This window comes from Dermochelys coriacea, chromosome 4 (assembly GCF_009764565.3).
Source record: "Dermochelys coriacea isolate rDerCor1 chromosome 4, rDerCor1.pri.v4, whole genome shotgun sequence".
NCBI lineage: Eukaryota > Metazoa > Chordata > Testudines > Dermochelyidae > Dermochelys > Dermochelys coriacea.
Window position 1 is genome coordinate 138,358,852 of NC_050071.1, and position 20,923 is coordinate 138,379,774.

General features: G+C 45.8%; 1 protein-coding gene and 1 long non-coding RNA gene across 6 annotated transcripts in view; one reads left to right on the forward strand and one right to left on the reverse strand.

The window, feature by feature from the left end:
- Positions 1-20,923, reverse strand: part of LZTS3 (leucine zipper tumor suppressor family member 3) — a 130,215-nt gene that overhangs the window by 30,352 nt on the left and 78,940 nt on the right. For 2 of the 5 annotated variants that reach the window (XM_043512771.1, XM_038400615.2), the window contains exon 1: positions 19,033-19,429. The exons of 2 other annotated variants lie outside the window; for them this stretch is intronic. The gene's annotated coding sequence lies outside the window, so the exon portion shown is untranslated. Of the gene's footprint in view, positions 1-3,416; positions 3,550-19,032; positions 19,430-20,923 lie in introns of those variants that run through there. One more of the 5 variants, XM_038400617.2, reaches the window with a different exon arrangement.
- On the forward strand, positions 6,425-17,124 carry LOC122459759. Its single transcript, XR_006280643.1, has 3 exons — positions 6,425-6,436; positions 8,985-8,988; positions 17,019-17,124. It is a non-coding gene; the product is annotated as an uncharacterized LOC122459759 (long non-coding RNA).

A 20,923-nucleotide genomic window follows, 5' to 3' on the forward strand; every position in this document is an offset into this window, starting at 1 on the left:
AGCGGTATCAGTTAGTGGGACCAGACATCGGCCAGTAGAATACTGTTGGACTTGCTTCTGTGTGTGTGTGTGTGTGTGTGTATAAACTTCCTAGCAGACAGGACACAGACATGAGGCATCCGGTAACCATACACCAGGGACATGGGGAAGAGAAACTACAACCTCTCGCTCCAACGATGCATGTTCCCAGATCTCAGTTAAAGAAAGAATCTTGCTACTATTTCAACGGAATGGGCCCTGATGCATAGAGGAGCAGCACTACGGTGTGCCATCGAGTAGAGGGAGCACACACACATCCATGCTCCGGGACAGGGTGCACTGGAGTTTAGCTGAAGAGTTAAGCCAAAAGAGTTAAGCCACTCTGCTATCCCCTGTATTTCGTGGTAGCTCCTTCCTTGCTGGCTGCAGAACTGGGACATTCAGGCCTCATTTCTTTGATGCTCTCAGGTTTTTTACAGAATGTGACATCTTGACAAATCTCCACTGTATCCACCCAACGTTAATAACACCGCAGGTAATGAAGTGACTGCTACTTTACTAGCCTACTGTATGCAGGGATGACAGAGAATCTTGCACTCACTGCATGCCATTCCAGCTGTGCTCATCAGTCATTATTATGGTTAGAGCTGAATGAGAGCAAATCCCAAACGATCATCACTTAAGCTTAGTTACTATAGGCCTGATCCAATGCCCAGTGAAGTCAACAGAAAGACTCACACAGACCTCAATAAGCATTGGACCTGGTTCTAAACTGGGGGTGGGGAATAGCTGACTAAGGCAAAACCCCAGATACAACATGCCTCCCCTGAACTTTGGGAGCGTTTGGATCAGAACCTGAACGTGGTGGTTTGGGCCTCGTCTCTGGATTGAAGTGTGGTTTGAGGGAGAGGAAACTGGATCCTGTTCTTTCATCAACAGAATTCTTTACTAAATTCCAATCAGTTACATCCATGCCAACCCCCACGGGAAGGCAATGGGTTGCACAGGTGTCACTAAAAGCATACTCTGAAAGCATCCCGTGACCTATAGAACCTTTACCACTAGTAATGCTGCATGAGAAGTAAAGTTTCATAGAGTTTAAGGCCAGAAAGGACCATAAAATCATCTAGTCTGACCTGTGTACCACAGCCCTTGAATCTCACTGTTGCCTCTGCATTGAGCTCAATAAACTTGTGTTTGACTAAAGCCTCTTCCAGAAAGTCTTGATTTGAAGACATCAAGAAATGGTGACTTCCCTTGATAATGACTAATCACCCTCACTGTTACAAAACTGTGCCTTACTTTTTATTTGAATGTGTCTGGCTTCAGCTTCCAGCCACTAGTTCTTGTTGTGCCTTTCTCGACTAGATTAAAGAGCCCTAAAATACCTGTAATTTCTCCCCTTGAAGGTACTTATACACTGTAATCAAGTCAGCTCTCAATCTTCAAGCGCAACAGATTGAGCTTTCTAAGTCTCTCACTGTAAAGATTTTCTCCAGCCCTCAAATATTTTTGTGGCTTCTCTCTACACCCTCTCCAATTTTTTCAACATCCCTTTTAAGCGATGTGGGCATCAAAACGGGACACAGTATTCCAGTCTCAGTCTCACCAATACAGTCCACAGGAGGTAAACATCCCCTCCCTCCTGCTCTCCTGAACCTGGCACGGCTTTCAGATCCCAGGCTGAGGCTGCAGGGCCAGCAGCTGGGAAACTCATGGTTTTGCTTGTGGAGTGAGCATGTTTGATCGGGAACCACTGAGGCACAACCATGGAATCCCACAAAAGCATTTTTACAGAGCCACTTTTCAGAGCACAATTGTATGTTAAAGGGCAAGCCCAACCAAATAAGAGAACTGCATATGAGTACAGAGTAATTAATCTTAGAACACAAATTATGACCTTTTTACAATTCTTTGCCCTCAAGTCTAACTGAACTGTTTTTGAGGTTGGAAGAAAGTTCTGAAAGGCAACAGAACCTATGTAAGCCATCATAGAACCGCAAGGTTAGAAGGTACCCACAAGGGTCATCGAGTCTAACCCTCTGCCATGATGCAGGATTTGTTGTGTCTAATGCAAACAAATTCTGGGTGATAGTCTGACTCCATTGAAGCCAGTGGCAAAACGCTGTCCCTGCTGTATTTTCAGCCTGCCTGCAACTATATTCAAAACTGCAGTCAGCCTCAGTCTCCTGCTCTCCCCCATCAAGAGCTAGATGGCATTCCTGGTACATCCATCGCTCCCAGTAGCTTCCATGGGCATCGAGCCTTCATTTCCTGCACACCCAAAACTCCCACTGAAGGAGCTCTGGATGTGCAAGGAACTCATGATGGAAGCCCAAGTAAGGTTTTCCAATACACAGAGCTGACAATCAAATCTACCCATCCAGCTACAATACTTTGCCTGAGAGACAAATAAAAAACAGCACCCTTTTCATCAATGTCCATTTTCAAAAGCGAATCCCAAGGAAAACAGAGCAAAAGCCCTTTGTAAGCCCACAGCCCAGGTGTATTTAGCAGGCTCTCCAAACTAACAAGAAAGGTCATGGCTGTTTGGTCTTTGGCTTTCACAGGGCAAAGGCAGGCAAGAGGGAGTTAACTGATAGCAGCTAACTGAAAAAAACAGCAGCTAACTGAAAAACCTGCCCATGTAAAAGGCTTACTGACATTAATGTGCTGTTTGGAACATACTTGCAGTTAGTGTTCAACAAGAAACCGTTTAATGTCAATTGGTAGCAAACTGTAAGCAGGTACATCTGAATTCATTGGCTAACATTTTGCCGTTCTGTGATCTTTTCATCTGAGGAACTCAGAGGACTCTACATGGATGAAAAGACCTTCACAACACCCCTGTGCAGTACTGTAGTATTTCTACTCACATTTTACAGATAGGGAAATAGGCACAGACCAGTTTTGCAGATTTAGGTTTTCAGGTAGGGTTCCTATATATCAGAACCATTCTGCCATTATACCGACAAGTCACTCCTGTCTGGCACTGGTGAGAGAGATAAGGTGGGTGAGGTAATAGCTTTTATTGGACCCACTTCTGCTGGTGAGGGAGGCAAGCTTTCACGTTTAAAGCTGAGACTTCTAATTGACTCTGTTTTATGGTTACTTCTTCCTCCCAATTCTTCTGCCCGTATCCTACTTGTCTGTTTTGTCCATCTGTTGCATCCTGACACTTTGACTGCAGAGTCTTTTGGGCTGAGACTATGAGTTGTCTTTGCTACTTATCCATACAACATCTAGCCTGGATTCCTGGTTGTATTAAGATAGCACCAATGAACCCCAAACAACAAAACAGAAATTGAAAGCTTCTGGGAAAAGGGTGGAAACTCAGCTCTCTGCAGGAGGATGGACTCAAACAGGATATATAGTTCTGACAGCTCAGACAAAGTCCTGCCAAACAACCAGACTTATGGGTGCTCATCTAAACTGACCTCCAAACCTTTAGAGAGGTTGAAGCATCAGTCCTTTTGCCAAGTCTTGGTTAGAACTATGCTCAGACTGAGCTGTCTCTTTCTCTCTCTTCACAGATTTGGATGCATTAGGAGTTACATGTGTAAAAATCCCATCGGTGCACTTGAAACAGACTCTGAAAGATATAAAGTGCTTTGTGAACCACAAAACTGGCTATTGCAACTAGGCAAATGAAGTGCATCTAATCCACTGGGCCTTCCTGGGGCAGATATCCCAGTTACTGCCTAGTAGTAAAAGGGCAGTAATTTCCAGGGAGCATCCTACTCCTAACCGGGTGTATCAATCAGGCTTATTATGTGTATTGTGATTGTGCCTGGAGGTCATCAACAAGGGAACAATGCCCCATTGTGCTAGGCACTGTAGGAACACATACCACAAAGGTAGTCCCTGCCCCAAAGAGCTTACAACCTAAGTAAGTAATGTGCTCACCTGGGGTCTGATGCAAAGCCCACTGATGTCTCTAGGAGCCTTTTTGTTGACTTCAGTGGCCTTTGAATCTGACCTCTGATGGCCAACCACGCTACAGATCTGATCCATTATTAAAACTAGGGAAAAGGGGAATCAGGAGCAAGAGACAAATATTCAACAGACCAAGAGTTCAATCCAACTCCAAATGAAACAAACCATACTGACTCCAGTCGGACTTGAATCAGGCTCATCTTGACTGACTAACTGGATGGACAGTGACTGGGTGAATCTCTCTTTGGAAAGGGGTGATTTAGAGCGAGTTTTTAGTGACCCCAAAAGACTCTTTGCCATTTACTTTAGTAACAAGTGAGCTGTGAATCTGAAAAATCTCCACTGTCATCTTAGGGGTAACTTTCTTGTGTCATAAGGTTTTTCCCCTCTTGTATCATGTTTAGATAATTGCATTCAAACAAGAGAATTTCTCCCTGATACATCAGAACCCACTTAATACTTTGTAGAAGAGCCACTATTTTCTACAGGAGACAGGAGCAAGCCTTGAGCACTCATGGAAATAGTTCCCATGGAGCTTTTCGCTAGACTAAGGATGTTAGCCCCAGATTCTTATTTCGGCACATTCTGCCCATCTAAGCTCCCCCTGAAGTCTCAGCTGGGCAAGTTATTTTCCACTTTCTGTCCTACACAGCTGGGTAGTGTTCAGCACCTCCCATAGCTGAAGTGGCAGAACTGACTCCTGTGTAGCTGTAGGGTGTATTGTAATCCTTCGGGATGAAAGCTGCTACACACAAATGCAATACATGACCTCAGCCCTAAGGAATGCCATACTGGAGCTGGATAATGATCCATCCAGTCTGGTATCCTCTCGCAAAAAATAGTCCATTACTCAACCTTTCATATCATGACATCACCTTGGACCCTGCATTCAGAGTCCTTCCACAAGTATTTTGTACTCATTTGGGTTTGCAACTTGGTTCCCTTGGACTTCACGGTTGCCCATGTGACATGTGATGGTCAATGCTGAACATCATGGTGACAGCAGGGATAGAACTCAGCTCCTCTTATTTTGAGAGCACAGGCCTCTACCATCTAAGCTAAAGGAGACTCAGCATTAACGGTATACGGACTAAGTCACACAGCTGAGAAATTCTGATTCTCTCCAGAGGGGGGCAGTGATACAAACCACATGTGCTAGCCAGTTTACCCTCTTTTTTCACAGAAAATGGATTTCTCACAATGCTTCCATTATTTTAAAGTTATTTAAAAGAAATAAAACAAGACCTGAAGATACAAGGTTACTCCCAACCTCTGATGGCTCAGCAACCCCGTGGATACAGAAATCTGCTGCTCTAGGCAGACAACAAGCTTCTCACTCTTGCTAAGCTCTTTGCCTCACCAATGTCTTGTGGCAATGAGTTCCACAGGCTAGCCGTTCATTGTATATAAAATATTCCGTTTACTCAATTTGCAAACTTGCCCCCTTTAAGTTTCATTGACTGTGCCTTTGTTCTTGTATTGAGAGGAAGGACAAATAGCAGAGGTCGATCCATCTTCTCGAGACCAATCGTTATTTTTTAATGCCTTCATCACTCTCTCTCAGGTAAACAGTGCTAGTTTTTTCAGCCTCTTTTCAGAAGGAAGCAGCTGGAGAGGGCCATCATAACAATGCTTTCCATACCATCATAACAAACACTCTGTGGACAGGTCACAGCTCCCTTAGGAGACAATCTTGCTCACATGTACTCTCCTGGTGAATAAAATAAATCCTCCCACTCAACTGGTTTCCCCTCCTGCTCCCACAAGCCGCCCACAGGAAGAGCAGCCCCACATCCATGCTTCTTTCCCAGACCACCCAGGAAACAGGAGAGAAGAACAGAGGGAGTAGAGGAAGGAGGAAGGGTAAAGGGGCACTAGTGCACTTTTGCCTGGATTGGAAAGTGTTCCTGACAATTATGTAATCATACAAGAGTCCATCGTGCCATGCAAAACACACACACACACACACACACACACACACACAAAATCCTGTAGGGACTACGTGATGGCAGGCTGGGGTTTTTATCAGCTTGATTCTGGATGGCTGCATTCCTCCCAAGCAGAGAAGTCACAAGTGTATTATCCAGATTCTACCCCTCCTGCTGCTCCAAGCATTCCCAACCAGCAACACTTGATCTGATTCTTGCCAGTTTCATAGCTAACCACACGATTCTGATTGGCAGCAGTGGCAGCATGGGCGCTGTCAGCCTGCAGACTCAGGCAGGCAGCACGGCATAAATTTATGTTGCACTCACATACAGAGGGCCAACTTTGCAACCATGAGAGCTAGGTTTTGTTGTTGCTGTTGTTTTTTAAATGGAAGCCTCCCATGACTCTTTCCCAGCTGCTCCTGCCTAGAAATGGGGAAAGCGTCACCTTCACTTAAGAAAACAGGTAAGACGAAAGTCAGTTCAATTTTCTCTTCTGTGCTAGAAATGAGAGAGCAGATCAACTTGTTTCAAGGACATGCACTCAGTTTTTCCTCACGTGCCCTTTGATCATCCTGCTATGCATCCCTTGGGTTGAAGATGCTTTACAATCACACAGCCTGTTCTGTCCTAACTGTTGATTGCTGGGGATTTCCTGATCAGGGGAAGGTGTGGAGTACTGCAAGGGCTTGTACTTGGCTGGTAGGTTCATTGCTTGTACAGGACAACATCCAGTGGAAGGCTGAGACTGAGGGTAAAATTGGAGAGGCTGGGGATGGTGTTCTCCTGGGCAAGTAACTATCTGTGTGCTAGCTCAGTTGCTCAAAGCCCACACTACAGCTACTCCAGATAGCCCACATCTTCAGATATTCCCATTTCTTATCCTGTCTTGGGGGAGGCAGTGCAGCCTAGCAGATAGAGCACTGGATTGGGACTTAGAAAACCCAGTCATTCAATTCCTGGCTCTACCACTGACCTGCTCGGTAGTCTTGGGTAAATCACGTTTCCTCATTATGCCTCAGTTTCCCCATCTACAAAATGGGATAATAACACTGACCTCCTTTGTGAGGAGCTTTGAGATCTACTGATGAAAAGTGCTAGACAAGAGCTAGGTATTATTATTATGACACAAGAGCAACAGTTTAACAATCAAACTGAACCTAACAGCATAAGTCCTAAAGTACTTATTGATGGTGTTACTTATTCAGCAGGTGGAGCTCTTCCCTTGGAAGAGATACTCAGACCAGTGCCTCAGGAGGACGTGGAAACATAAAACCAAGGTCCAGGCCACTCTGTACTCATCAAAGATCCACAGCATGTTTGGCAAAAGTAGGGGTATTAACTTCATTCTCCTTGCTAAACACCAGCTTTGCTATTTACATTCTGTCTCTCTACAGTCCCTATACAATTTCTATTGATTTTACTTACTTCTTTCTTTCCTGTCCTTAACTGTTGTTTAGTGTTGTAGTGCACTGTTCAACAGCTGCCATGTTTCACCCTAGAGGTGGCCACACTGGGAGATCCAAATCGCTACTGGCAATTGTAAAGTATGGCTACCCTGCAGCTGGGAGGGTGCCTCGCAACCTAGGTAGACAAGACTCTCACCAGTTTTGCTCAAGCTATCACGTTAAAATATAGTAGCGGGAACACTGCAGCACGAGTGGATGGCTCAGACTAGCCACCCGAGCTTGTATTCAGGCGGTTAGCCCGAGCCACTGCATTCACACTGCTATTTTTAGCGCGCTAACCTGAGCAAAGCTAGCGTGAGTCTTTCTGTCCAGGCTGGGAGGCATGTTTCAAGCTGCAACATAGACATATCCTAAGATGCTCTGGGATTTGTCTGGATGACAGCCCCTATACAAATGTAAGACTCAAACATGACTCAGCACTTCTGGGGTCTTTGTGTGTTCCAAGCACTTGATGAACAACTAACCAATCAATAGTAAGGTCCTTAATCAGACTCTACTGAATAGCTAAGCTCTCATCAGGTCTCACACTTTGTTCTGAACGCAACTAGGGTAAGGCTCTAGGAAGGAGTTTCCCAGCTGAGGTCCTGCCAGTGAGAACGCTCACCCCAGGGAACAAGTAGAAAAATAATATCACAGAGCACGGTCACAATCTCACGATGATAACTAACGTTAGTTATGCCTGCTGAATACAAATGTGGCACTGCCTTAACGCATGGGCCAGTACTGTATGAACTGCGCCCACTCGCACAGAACATTCCTAGTTTGTATTGAGGACCTAATTCTACAATAGCGTGGTCCAGGCGACCAGGAGACGTGTACTGTTCCCAGTTCTGCTGACCTGTTGTATGATCTTGAGCAAGTCACTTCCACTCTGTGTGACTCAGTGTGTCCTCCCACCCCTTTGTGCCTTGTCTATTTAAATTGTGAGCTCATCAGGGCAGAGACTTTTTCTCACTAGGATATACGTTCAGCACCTAACACAGTGAGGCCTCTAGGCATGCCTGTCAGCCAAGTTATAACTAATGATACAGCCCTTCCTCCCACAAGGGCTGCAAGTTCTGGCTTTTCGTTAACAGAGCTGGACACATTTAAAAAAAAAAAAAAAGTATCACACTAGCCAACTGAATTGTGGAGACTTTCCTGGGCTGTTCACCAACATTTCTAGACCAGGGCCCATTCCAACACCCACTGAAGACAATGGAAAGGTTCTCAACAACTTCTGTGGGCTTTGGCTCAAGCCATTACAGCACCGAGAAAATATCCCGTCAGCCCCAATGTGCTAGACTCATTTTTAAACACTGAAGCCAAGACTCACGCAGACAGTTTTAGAACCAGCTGCTTATGTTACACATTCTTAAGGAAGGTCAAGTAATCCAGCAAACAGCTCATTGCTTTGCCACACCGGCCTTCAACTGCTTTAATAAAAGAAAAAGGATAGCAGCACCAGAAGACTGAGTCGTGAAAGCAGGCTACCAAAATCTTACAGGGGTAAACGTGTTTGACCTTGCAGTAAGAATAGCCCTTCTGGTCACGTGGCCTATGCCCGCTGGGCATTTAATTACAAAAGTCTCCTGAATGTTTAAGGAGAGGGAAACTCTTCATGGGAGCATTGCAGGAACGATTGGAACTGAGACAGGCGTTATAGCAAAGCCCATCTACAGTCTACATTGAGCCAGGTGAAGAGCGGTGATAGCCTATGTCACGTCAGGGAGATCCTGCTCTGTGTCAACAGCAACTGGAAGGGTGCAGCATCTACACAGTCCTTGGGACACATCCTTTGCTCTCCCTGAAGACAGTGGAGCTGCACCAGTTTGCAGCAGTGGAAGATCTGCCCTGTGGAGAGTCTAAAGAAATAATCTTACCCAGTAACTTGATTTTGTGCCAGGGTTTTATTTTAAAGCACTTAAAGAAACAAGCAGAAACTGGCAATGGTTTAAATCAGCCTGTATCACAAGGGATCTTGCAATGTGCTCAAAGCTGTGCTTCACGGTAACTACAATGGGGCTGGGGCACTGTCCCATGGTCTCAATGTTGCTAAAGAGCGGTAAACCAATCACCAGCACGCATCCAGCCCTATTCTGATCTGAGTTTGGTGCACTGGTCAATAAGGAGCAGCCCCAATGAAGCCACCCAAGTGAGATTAGAATTGAGCCCCGGGGGTTGGTTATGTATTGAGTGCTGTCGATGGGCCTGATTCCCATCTCATTTACACCAGTGTAAATCCAAAGCAACGCCATGAAGTCTGTGGACTTACACATGGGGAATCAATTCACCCTTTTAAAAAATTTAATATAACACACAAAGGCCTGCCCAGCCACAGATGCCTACCCGGCAGTGAGGGAAGGAGAGGAAGATCCAGTCAACAGCCATTATCCCCCTTGACTTTTAGAGTTTAGGGTTAGGATAGATTGCTTAGTGGCTTCTGCTGTCCCTGAAATCAAGGGAAGGAAAGGGCCAAAAATGGCAGCTGACCCCTCCCCCATTCAGATACTTAGCCCTAAGTGTTATCTGGTGACACAGAGTGGATCAGATCCCTGCTCTGTTCCCTCCATGCCCAATCTGTCGGGATGCGCGGTGGACTCTGTGGAAAAAGTGGGATCATTTCCACCCACTCAGAAAGCAGGAAGCTGCAGCCATCGGGAAGCTGAGTTTCTCGTGCCTCGCTCCCAGGATCGCCAACCCCAAATAATAAGAACATAAGAAAAGCCATACTGGGTCTGATCAAAGGTCCATCTAGCCCAGTATCCTGTCTTCTGACAGTGGCCAATGCCAGGTGCCCCAGAGGGAATGAACAGAACAGGTAATAAACAAGTGATCCATCTTCTGTCACCCATTCCCAGCTTCTCGCAAACGGAGGCTAGGGACACCATCCCTGCTCATCCTGGCTAATAACCATTGCTGGACCTATCCTCCTTGAATTTATCTAGTTCTTTTTTGAACCCTTGGGCCTTCACAACATCCTCTGGCAAAGAGTTCCACAGGTTGACTGTGTGGTTGTGTGAAGACATACTTCCTTTGTTTGTTTTAAAACCTGCTGTTTATTAATTTCATTTGATAGGTTTCGGAGTAGCAGCTGTGTTAGTCTGTATCTGCAAAAAGAAAAGGAGGACTTGTAGCACCTTAAAGACTAACAAATTTATTTAAGCAAAAGTTTTCGTGAGCTACAGCTCACTCACGAAAGCTTATGCTCAAATAAATTTGTTAGTCTCTAAGATGCCACAAGTCTTCCTTTTAATTTCATTTGGTGACCCTTTGTTCTTGTGTTATGAGAAGGAGTAAATAACACATCCTTATTGACTTTCTCCACACCTGTCATGCTTTTCAAAACTTAAAAATCATGCATTGGACCCCTTCCAAATTGTAAGATTGGCTTCGAACTAACACCTTGGTGGTGTTTGTATTTGCTTGCTGGTGTCTGAGCTTTTAAGTTTCATGTTTTCTGACTTTTCCCCACAACCACAGGACCTGGAAATCTATTTTTTTTTTTAACTGCAAACTGAGATTCTTTCCAATTTACGTGATCCTTCAGCCCAGAAGAATGATAAGAGATTCGCTGTCAAACCATGAGATGGCAACCCTGCAATCCTTGGCACTTTCATCTAAAGTGTGACTAATGGAGACATTATTTCCTTGTGTGGTAGAAATGAGAAAGTGAAGCAAAAAATAAAAACACACAGCAAGTGATCTCCAGTGAGGACAGACTTGCTTTTTTCCTTAGCCAGAGAGATAGGACTTCCCTCACGGGTCACCAGCATGCGTGAGCAGAGCAATAAAGGGACTGCAGAGAAGTGGTGTTGGAGAACGAGAAGATGGGAAAGGGGGTAGGTGTGGGCCTGAAATGCTGCTAATGATTGTGACTGAGCATCTGGCAGGATCTAGTCCAGTTGCATTTGTTTTCAAACAAACATTCCGGTTTGCCCTTCAGAGCCACCATGTCCACTGGGGGTGAGGCTTTGATTCTAATCTGGGAGCAAAAAGAAAAGGAGTACTTGTGGCACCTTAGAGACTAACAAATAAGCTTATGCTCAAATAAATTTGTTAGTCTCTAAGGTGCCACAAGTACTCCCGTTCTTTTTGCGAATACAGACTAACACGGCTGCTACTCTGTAATCTGGGAGCAACAGCTTTGGCAGGATAGTGCTGAAAGCACACCTCCCAGCAACCTGAATCAATTCAAAAATGTTTCTTTTGGCTGGGTTTGCAGCCCCTTGTGACCTCTGCTGCCCCCGAAGCACTGGCCACAGCTCACTAGAAACCAGCAACACAAGGCAGAGTCAGCACAGCTCACTTTGAGTCTGAGCCCCCCATCTCCCAAACATCCTCCTCCTCCGTCACAAATTGAAACAACTTCACCCAAGCGACCCAAAACTGGCCGAGGAACGAAACCGCGCTAACAAATGGCGTTACAGGGCCCAGTCAGTTCTCTCCTACCTGCGGGGAGAAAAATACACCCCCCTCCCCGTGCTTTTCAGGTTTGGAATCTCTCTCTAAAAGACTGGTGCTGCTGCTTTCCACTTGGAGATGCCAAGGGATCATTTTGCGAAGAAAATAGTCTTTAAGCTGCACGGTTCCCTCCTGGATGATTCCTAAATAACAACTAGGTGTGTCTACACTGCACACTTGGGTTCACGGGACTCGGGTTACAGGGCTGTGGTGTACACATGAAAGGGGAGGGTCCTAGAGCCTGTGCTCCAGACCGAACCTGAATATGTACACCACAATTAAACAGCCCCTAGCCCGAGCCTTAGTCAGCTGACATGGGTCAGCTGCGGGTATTTCACTGCAGCATAGACATACACCTAGAGCCTTTGTCCAGGAGACTCTGGACATGCTAAGCCTCCATTTTGGCCAGATCCACCCTAGAGAAGTGAACGAGCTGTAACCGAACCCATTTAAAAACAAACGGCTCAGTGAGCCCCATTAGCCATGCTGAACCGCCCCCAAACCATTTTAACTGCAGTGCCCTCTGGGTACCTATCCCACAACACCTGCCTTGGCTCCCAGCAGCAGTGTATTCTGGGAGATGGTGCCAGGCCAATAGCAGGAGGACTAGCTGTACTGTTTCAGCTTGTTAGCATCTACACTGGGACCAAACTGGTTCAGAATGAATGGTGAAGCTTTAACCAGGTATTAAACCCGTTGGAAGGCTGGCTGTGCTACCCAGCTGTTAGACCTCTTGGGGCATTTTAGTGCATAGGCACAAAGCATTTTACAAGCCTTCTAGGTTGTTTATTGTCCCTAGTGTTGACAAGGCATTTGCTGGCTGGCAAATGACAAAGTAGTAATGAAACAACCTTCAATTTACTCAGCATGGGGAAAAAACACGGCCATGTACATGGGCAAAAAATAACTGTCATTAATACAATATAAAAGGTGATTCTATACTACGCTACTGCCCGTGTGTCCTGTCCATTACCGGAGAACAGTGGTCAGCCAGGTAGGTTAGAAGGTTAAAGGCTCTATCGTGGCAGAAGGAGCCAGAGACGCATGGAACAGGGGTGGGGAGGTATCATTTCTCAGCAGCAATGGCTTGATTTTCAGAGACACTGATCACATGCTTCCCTCTCTGCAGCCCATTGGAGCTGATCCACACCTTTTAAAGTTAGCCAGATTTTCAAATAATTTAGAGGTAAAATCATGCACCTAACTCGTACAGTTACTGCAGATACCGGCTAATAACATGTGCAAATAGCCAGTTGCAAGGGGTTCTAAAAGTCCTCAGCATCACTTTTACCCCAGTAATTGCAAGGTGATTTTTGGGGTAGGAGCACCAAGAGGCCCCAACAAAGATTAGGACCCAATGTGCGAGGCACTGAAGGCATGCACACACTGGAAGCCAGTTCCTGCTGCCTTGAAGAACTTACAATCCAACTGAAGATAAAGTGGGGTGTAAGACAATCAGAGGGAATGAAGGAGGGTAATAGAGATAGGAGACACATGCTTACTGTGAGGGACAAAGACTAGCAAGCCCTAAAAGTATCGGGTGTGGTTTGCAAAAGTGAAGTCAGTCAGAGCACAGTTAAGTCAATGGGGCGAGCTTTTGGAAAGCCCACCGTGACTACACAAGGAACACATGCTATCCTTGATCTCTGTGTAAGCCCCTTCTTGCTATCAGCAGGAGCTCTGCTGTGGATCAAGGAGATTATCTAGTCCTACATCTTCTCTTAAATAACACCCTGCTTTACGATGCCATGGGATTAGTTGTGGAGTAAAATGCTGCAAAATGCTCTTAGGACTGTCAGAATCTGGCGCTTTGTAAACCTGGCCCACAGCCCATAATAAAAAAAGTAAGATAAATCTTGCAGAAGATTCCAGGTACAGTCTGATTCCTCCAGGGTTTAGTTTCTGGAGAGGCTAATCTTCACAGATGCATTACTATTTATTATTATTAGTGTTATCGTAGTGGCTGGGAGCTCTAATCATGGCCCAGGGCCCCACTGTGTGAGGTGCTGTACAAACACAGAACAAAAAAACGCATGGCCCCTGCCCAAAAGAGCTTCTGATCTAAGTAGAAGACAAGAGATGGGTACAAACAGACAGATGGGGACAATTACAAGGAAACAATGAGACAATTCCGGTCACTGTGACGGGCAGTGCTCTCTGCACACCAGCAGCCTGACCGTTGTCAAGTTTCTTGTAGGCACCACAGGAAAGGAAGTTTTAAGGAGGGAACCAAAGGAAAACAGTGAAGTGACCTTGTGGATGTTTACAGGGAGCACCTAGAGTTTAAGATCAGAAGGGACCATTAGATCATCTTTCTAGTCTGACCTCCTGTAGATCACTAGACATTAAATTTCCCTTAGTTAACCCAGTCTGGAGCCCTTCCTTTCTCCTTCACGAGGGATGCCAACATCTCCTGGTTCTGTTGGCAAAGAGGGTGGGGTCTTGGCCTTTCTTTTCAAGAAGATCATCACTCTTCAAGCTGGTTTTGTGAACTATATGGCAATGGAGGGGGAGGGGCCAGAATCTCAGTGTACCCGTCTGCTATTCTGTGTTTGTACAATGGGGCACCATTCTTGGCTGATCCTTAGGCAGGGCCGTAATAAACACGATTAACAACAGGTCAAGCCGCGTATTATTATTGTGTTTATTACGGCCATACTTAAGGACCAGCCAAGAATGTGGCCACATTGTGCTAGAAGCTGCACGAACACAGATCAGTGAACAGTCCCAAAAGGGATTTTGGGTGAGTGATGCTGTATTGGATGTGAGTATCTTGTTAATTAAGTCTAGCTTCTGGAATGTGTGTTATGATTTTATTTCATAGGTAGCCGTTTGTTTCCAATAATTCTACTTGCTATTGCTTGAATCTCTCTCATTTGTTAAATACACTTTGACTGGATTTCAAACCTACGTGCGGTGTGGGAAGTAGAGCGGTGATCTGAAGGGAAGGTCGGAAACTGGGTGTTCTGCTTCTTTGGAAGCAGCGGATCTGTGAATATTGCGAGTGTCCGGTGGACCAGAGGCTGGACGCTCCAGGGAAACGGTTGGAGTTGGAGTGCACCTATCGCTAACCTGTAGTGACAGTGGGGTCTGCGTAAGCCTAGAGGGGAGCGCTTGCATTGCCAGTGAAGTTGGCACCTGCCCCCCCTGAAGGCACAGGGCAGGTGGTAGCTAGGTGCCTCACAATTCTGGGTACCCCGGGACGCAGCACAGAAGGGGACAGGGCAAGGAAGAAAAGAGCCACAGGGGCAGGGATGGAGTGAAGCTGAGGTGAAGATACCATGAAGGAGGGGGAGGGCTGGACAGCCAATCACCATAGGGCAGACAAAGTCCAGTCAAAACTATATTTTAAAGCCAGATGAAATCACTGGAATGGTGGGAAGGGAGGGGCAGGGTGGACCAATGGGAAGACAGAGTTAAGAGACTTGAGAGCCCTTCTGAGCTCTGCCACAAAATCCCTGTGTGACCATAGGCAAGTCCTTTGACCTACTTGTGCCTCAGTTTCCCCCATTTGAGAAACAGGGATACTGCTCAGTGCTCACCTTGGTACAGCCCTTTGAGAGTTCCAGAGGAAAAGCACCACGTAAGTACTAAGCAGTACTGAATCCTTGGGGGCTCATAGAGTTACCATGAAATGTTCTTGGCACAAGTCAGACCCATGTAAATAGAATAAAAGTTCCAGTGCTGAAGGACAGGTTAGAGAAGACTAAAGGTCAGATTCTCTGTTATGATCCAGCTCCTTTGTACCCTGCAGGTACCACAAGGGAGCTGGGCTGTGGCTGCAAACAGCCAGTGGAGATTTCCCCTGGCAAAGGGAGACTCTCTGCCAAGGGCATCGGAACAGGGGGGAGTCCGGGGGCCAAGGCCCCATCACTTTTTACCAGTCATAAGGGCGAGCGATCGGGGGAGGGAAGCAGGCAGAGAGAAGCAAGAAGGGGACAAGTTCTTGGGGAAGAGGTGGTATGGGGCGGGGTCTCAAGGGAAGAGGGGCGGGGCCATAGTTCAGGCACCAGTGGACCCCCCCCACACTTTTAAGGAGCTTCCATCACTCCTGCTCTCTGCTGGTATGAAGCTGGCAGAGCTGACTCCCTCACCCCCCAGCATAGGACATGCAGCTCCTCCACTGGAATAGCATCCATAAGGCCCCTTGCCCAGTGGTGTAAGTAGGACAGCTCCTAGTTGCTCTAACTTACACCCAAGCGGTGGCTGGTGTAAACTGGCAATGCCGTGAGCAGGTAGCTGTAACAACTACCCCTGCTCCTCGGGGCCATACAGAGACGCAGGGGAGATTCTAGCTCAAAGTCTCCAACACATAGGGAGTGAGAGGGGGCAATCCAGCTGGCCATATTACCAGCGAGCCATGTACCACCCTAGATCCCTCTATGCTTTAGTCTGTAGACAAGAAGAAGAAGGGGGGATCTGATAGCTGCTTTCAACTACCTGAAAGGGGGTTCCAAAGAGGATGGATCTAGACTGTTCTCAGTGGTAGCAGATGACAGAACAAGGAGTAATGGTCTCAAGTTGCAGTGGGGGAGGTTTAGGTTGGATATTAGGAAAAACTTTTTCACTAGGAGGGTGGTGAAGCACTGGAATGTGTTACCTAGGGAGGTGGTGCAATCTCCTTCCTTAGAGGTTTTTAAGGTCAAGCTTGACAAAGCCCTGGCTGGGATGATTTAGTTGGGAATTGGACCTGCTTTGAGCAGGGGGTTGGACTAGATGACCTCCTGAGGTCCCTTCCAACCCTGATATTCTATGATTCTATGGCACTTCCCTGCTTTCAAATGATCTGATCCTGCAAGGTGCTGAGCACCTTCCACTCCACAACGAGAAATGAAGGGGTCAGTACCTTCCAAGATTGGGCCCTATGTTTGCATGGGGATTTCCACCCTTTTAGGGATTTACTCAGGCATGTTGCCCAGTTATGGTTAATTAACAGACCCGATTCTGCCCTCAGTTAGAGAAGAGTGACTCACTGGTTGTCCACGCAAGTCACACCCAGGAGCTACGGGCTGCCCAGCACCTTAGTGTTGTTTTATTAAGGCACCGAGTGGCCTGGAAGGGCTATGTTCTACAATCACACATGGGTTCTGCATTGCCCCAGGCTCTGAGTGTCCCTAAACCTCTGACTGCCAGAAGCTGGGACTGGACGGCAGGGGATGGATCACTTGATAAATGTCCCACTCTCTTCGTTTTCCCTGAAGCATCTGGCACTGGGCCAGACAGACCATTGACCCAGTATAGCTGTTCTTACATTCTAAATCAGTGGCTCTCAACATTTCCAGACTACTGTACCCCTTTCAGGAGTCTGACTTGTCTTGCGTACCCGCAAATTTCACCTCACTGAAAAACAACTTGCTCACAAAATCAGACATAAAAATACAAAAGTGTCACAGCACACTAGTACTGAAAAATTTCTGACTTTTACCATATAATTATAAAATAAAACAATTGGAATATTAATATTGTATGCTCATTTCAGTGTATAGTACATAGAGCAGTATAAACAAGTCATTATATGACATTTTAGTTTGTACTGACTCTCTAGTGCTTTTATGTAGTCTGTTGTAAAAGTAGGCAAATATCTAGATGAGCTATTGTACCACTTGGAAGACCTCTGCGTACCCCTAGTTGAGAACCCTGTTATAAATTATCCCTTTAGAATGCAATGAGGAGACTATTAGACGAGTGAGTTGTGAAAAGCATTGGGAGTACATGGGCCAGATGCTCAGTTGATGTGAATTGGTGTAGCTCCACTAAGGATCAGAGCCACTGGTCTCATCTCCTGTTCCACAGTGGGACGCGCACACAGAGCCAGCTGGCTGATGTCTCTGGCACCAGCAAGCTAAGGTGACCACCTCTCATTCCAGCCTCCCCAACAGTCTCACGGGTAGAGAGAGAAAAAAATTCAAGGTGTGTTTACAAACCATGCCCATTTTCAGGTCAAGCCGCCGCCATCTCCGCCTCCCGCGCCAAGGTTTTAACAACTCAGTATTGTGAATCCAGCCTGGGCTTATAATTAACTGGGCATGAGGAATTTCAAGGGCAGTGATTCAGCTTCCACCTACAGCCCTGCAACTCACCACTACCAATGGAAATATTCTCGTTATTCATTTCCCTCCTACCCCTCCCTGGATGGGAGTGGCCTGGCTGGAGAATAAGACAGTTCATACGTTGCTTAAAAATCCTGCTGCCATAAATATTAGACCTTATGGTTTGTATTGGGGTTGCCTGAATCATTTGCATTTCTACTGTCAGTAAGAATGGCACAAACACTGCAAATAAAAGGCATGACACAGGAACAGAACTATTATCTAAGCCTCATACAACAGCTTTCAAGCTGAAGGCTCCCAAAGGACTTTACAAAGCATAGGGTACATTCTCAGTTACAAACTTGCAACTCCTTTGCTCCCTACATGCGGCAGTATCATATCAGACAGCTGTACGCTCCACATACTCAAAACTTCACTGCAACAGCTCCAAAGTCAGATCCTACTATTCCACCGCCCCAGTCCCTTACCACTTATGCTAAAGCGCCATAAGCTGCATAGGCCCTATGGTACACAGTAGAGCAGTTTTGATTCTCTCCAGCAGAGGGCAGTGGTGCACCCCCACACCACCCAGTTCAGGGAGGTATAAATACATACACACAACCCTACGCTCCCATCTCAAAAAGCAGCCACACCTGGAGTGAAAAGTGGCTGCTGTTTAGAATCATAGGACTGGAAGGGACCTCAAGAGGTCATCTAGTCCAGTCTCCTGCACTCATGGCAGGACTAAGTATTATCTAGACCAGTGCTACTCAAAGTGGTGGTCCGCGGACGGGTGCCGGACCGCGAGCCATCGGCTGCCGGTCTGCGCACACATTGGAAAAAAAAATTGCTGGTCCCCCACATCAGATAGCTTGAGAAGCGCTGATCTAGACCATCCCTGTTTGTCCCACCTGCTCTTAAAAATCTCCAATGATGAGATTTCACAACCTCCCTAGGCAAGTTATTCCAGTGCTTAACCACTCTGACAGGAAGTTTTTCGTAATGTCCAGCCTAAACCTCCCTTGCTGTAATTTAAGCCTATTGCTTCCTATCCTATCCTCAACGGTTAAGAACAATTTTTCTCCCTCCTCCTTGTAAGAACCTTTTATGTACTTGAAAACTGTTACCATGTCCCCTCTCATTCTTCTCTTTTCCAGACTAAACAAACCCAGATTTTTCAATCTTCCCTTACAGGTCATGTTTTCTAGACCTTTAAGCATTAGGCAGGAAATGAAAACAATACCATACCCAATCTTTCCAACTCCTTCACCACACAAATGATCAGAACAGCCGTAAACCTGGGGTATGTATTTCCTCTCTGTCCATCACAGTGTTGCAAGGCTGCTCCTGGTTAACACAATCCACTGAGTTGCTGATAGATGCTCTTCCCTTGTGCACACAGGATGGCAAGGCATTGTACTCCTTGTCCAGGCTGGCTGCTCTCTGCTGTTTCCACTCTTCCTGGGAAGCGTGCTCTCTAACAAAGGAGTGCAATAGTGACACCTTACCCAGAGCTTCCTTTAGGGGACTAAAGCAGAAAATGTTTTCAGCAGAAGTAAGCTAGCTGCACAAGTACCTCCACGATCAAGAGGTTTTTCCTCCCATGCTCTCCCAACCCCTGCCCTTGGTGCCTGAGGGGACTTGACAAAACTCCATGTTGTAAACAACAAATCACCTGTTACCTTAGCACAGGCACAGAGCTGAACCTTTGTCCCCTCTGATTGGCTAATACCAGGGAACGGCTCCCGCCAAGCACTTAAATTTCCTTAACTCTTTCCTTGCAGGATGCAAGCTTTGGGAAAAAAAAAAAATCAGTGTGGAATTACGCCAGGCCCCACTCAGGAGTTAATGCCAAGATTTTACAGAGTGATTCCGAGTGCCTATTTTTGGGGGGACTCAACCTGAGATCACTTACAGGGGCTTGATTTTACGTGCTCACACACCCCCTCTGAAAATCAGGCACCTAAACTCACTACTCACATTCGGAAAACCGGCCCCAACCCACATAATCTATCGCCCACATATAAGCCACTCCTCTTCTCCCCCTCCACCTCTCAATGTTACAATATACTCCAGCTGGTTCAATAAAAGATGTCTCTCTAACATCCTGGGACCAACATGGCTACAACACTGCATATATACTCCAGTGGCAGACCCACCAGAAAGGATGAAAGATGGCTGAAATAATTTTGGTCACTCATCCTTAACCCGGACAGTGTAAAAGTACCATTACTTAATTTGGCAGAAAATTTTCATTTATGCTAAAAAGATAATTAATTAAGGTACTTAAAATCATTAGATGAGCTTTCTAATCTTAATGGGCCCCAATTTTGAAATTTGAGCACCAACTAAAGTTTGCAGGCACCTACTGTAAGTTCTGATTTTGAGGCAGATTAAACATTCATAACTTTAAAACTGCCTACTTTTATTTTCTATGTGATTTCATTTTTTTAAAAAAAGTCTCATTACAATCTACAAATTAAACCCAGTCTGACATTTGAGGAATAATATATTTTCCTCATACTCAAATAACTGAAAACAGCTCCATCGATTTAGCTCAAACTTATTACCTAGAAAAAATCCCATCCCTTGGGCATTGACCAAATATAGAACAATTCAACCCAAAAAGGAATTTTGAGAAAGTTATGAACAACTGGGAGAGGGGGAAAAAGAGTTCAAATAAAAATGGGAACTTATCCTCATTTATATTGACCACTAGCTATATTGACCATTTGCTCAGTTTATGGGCAAATGTAGGGCTAGTGATAGCTCTTTCTTTAGGCAGGCATAGAGAATGTGCAAATGGGTGGTAACTTTCAAAGTGCTGGAATTTCCTTCACCAATCACAAGGAGATTTGTTTTAGCTGGAAGTGACTGGGCAACCCTTTAAGCAAAAAAACAAAACCAACACACACACAGACACACTACCCCCAAACAAACAAATTCCCTCCTTCAAACTGGCCATCTTTGATTGCAACTGGCTAAGAATGTTTAAAACACAGGGTTCTCTTCTGGAACCCCTCAAGATGGTCAAAGATGGAGGGAGAAGAGAGATTTCAGAGTAACAGCCATGTTAGTGTGTATTTGCAAACAGAAAAGGAGTACTTGTGGCACCTTAGAGACTAACACATTTATTTGA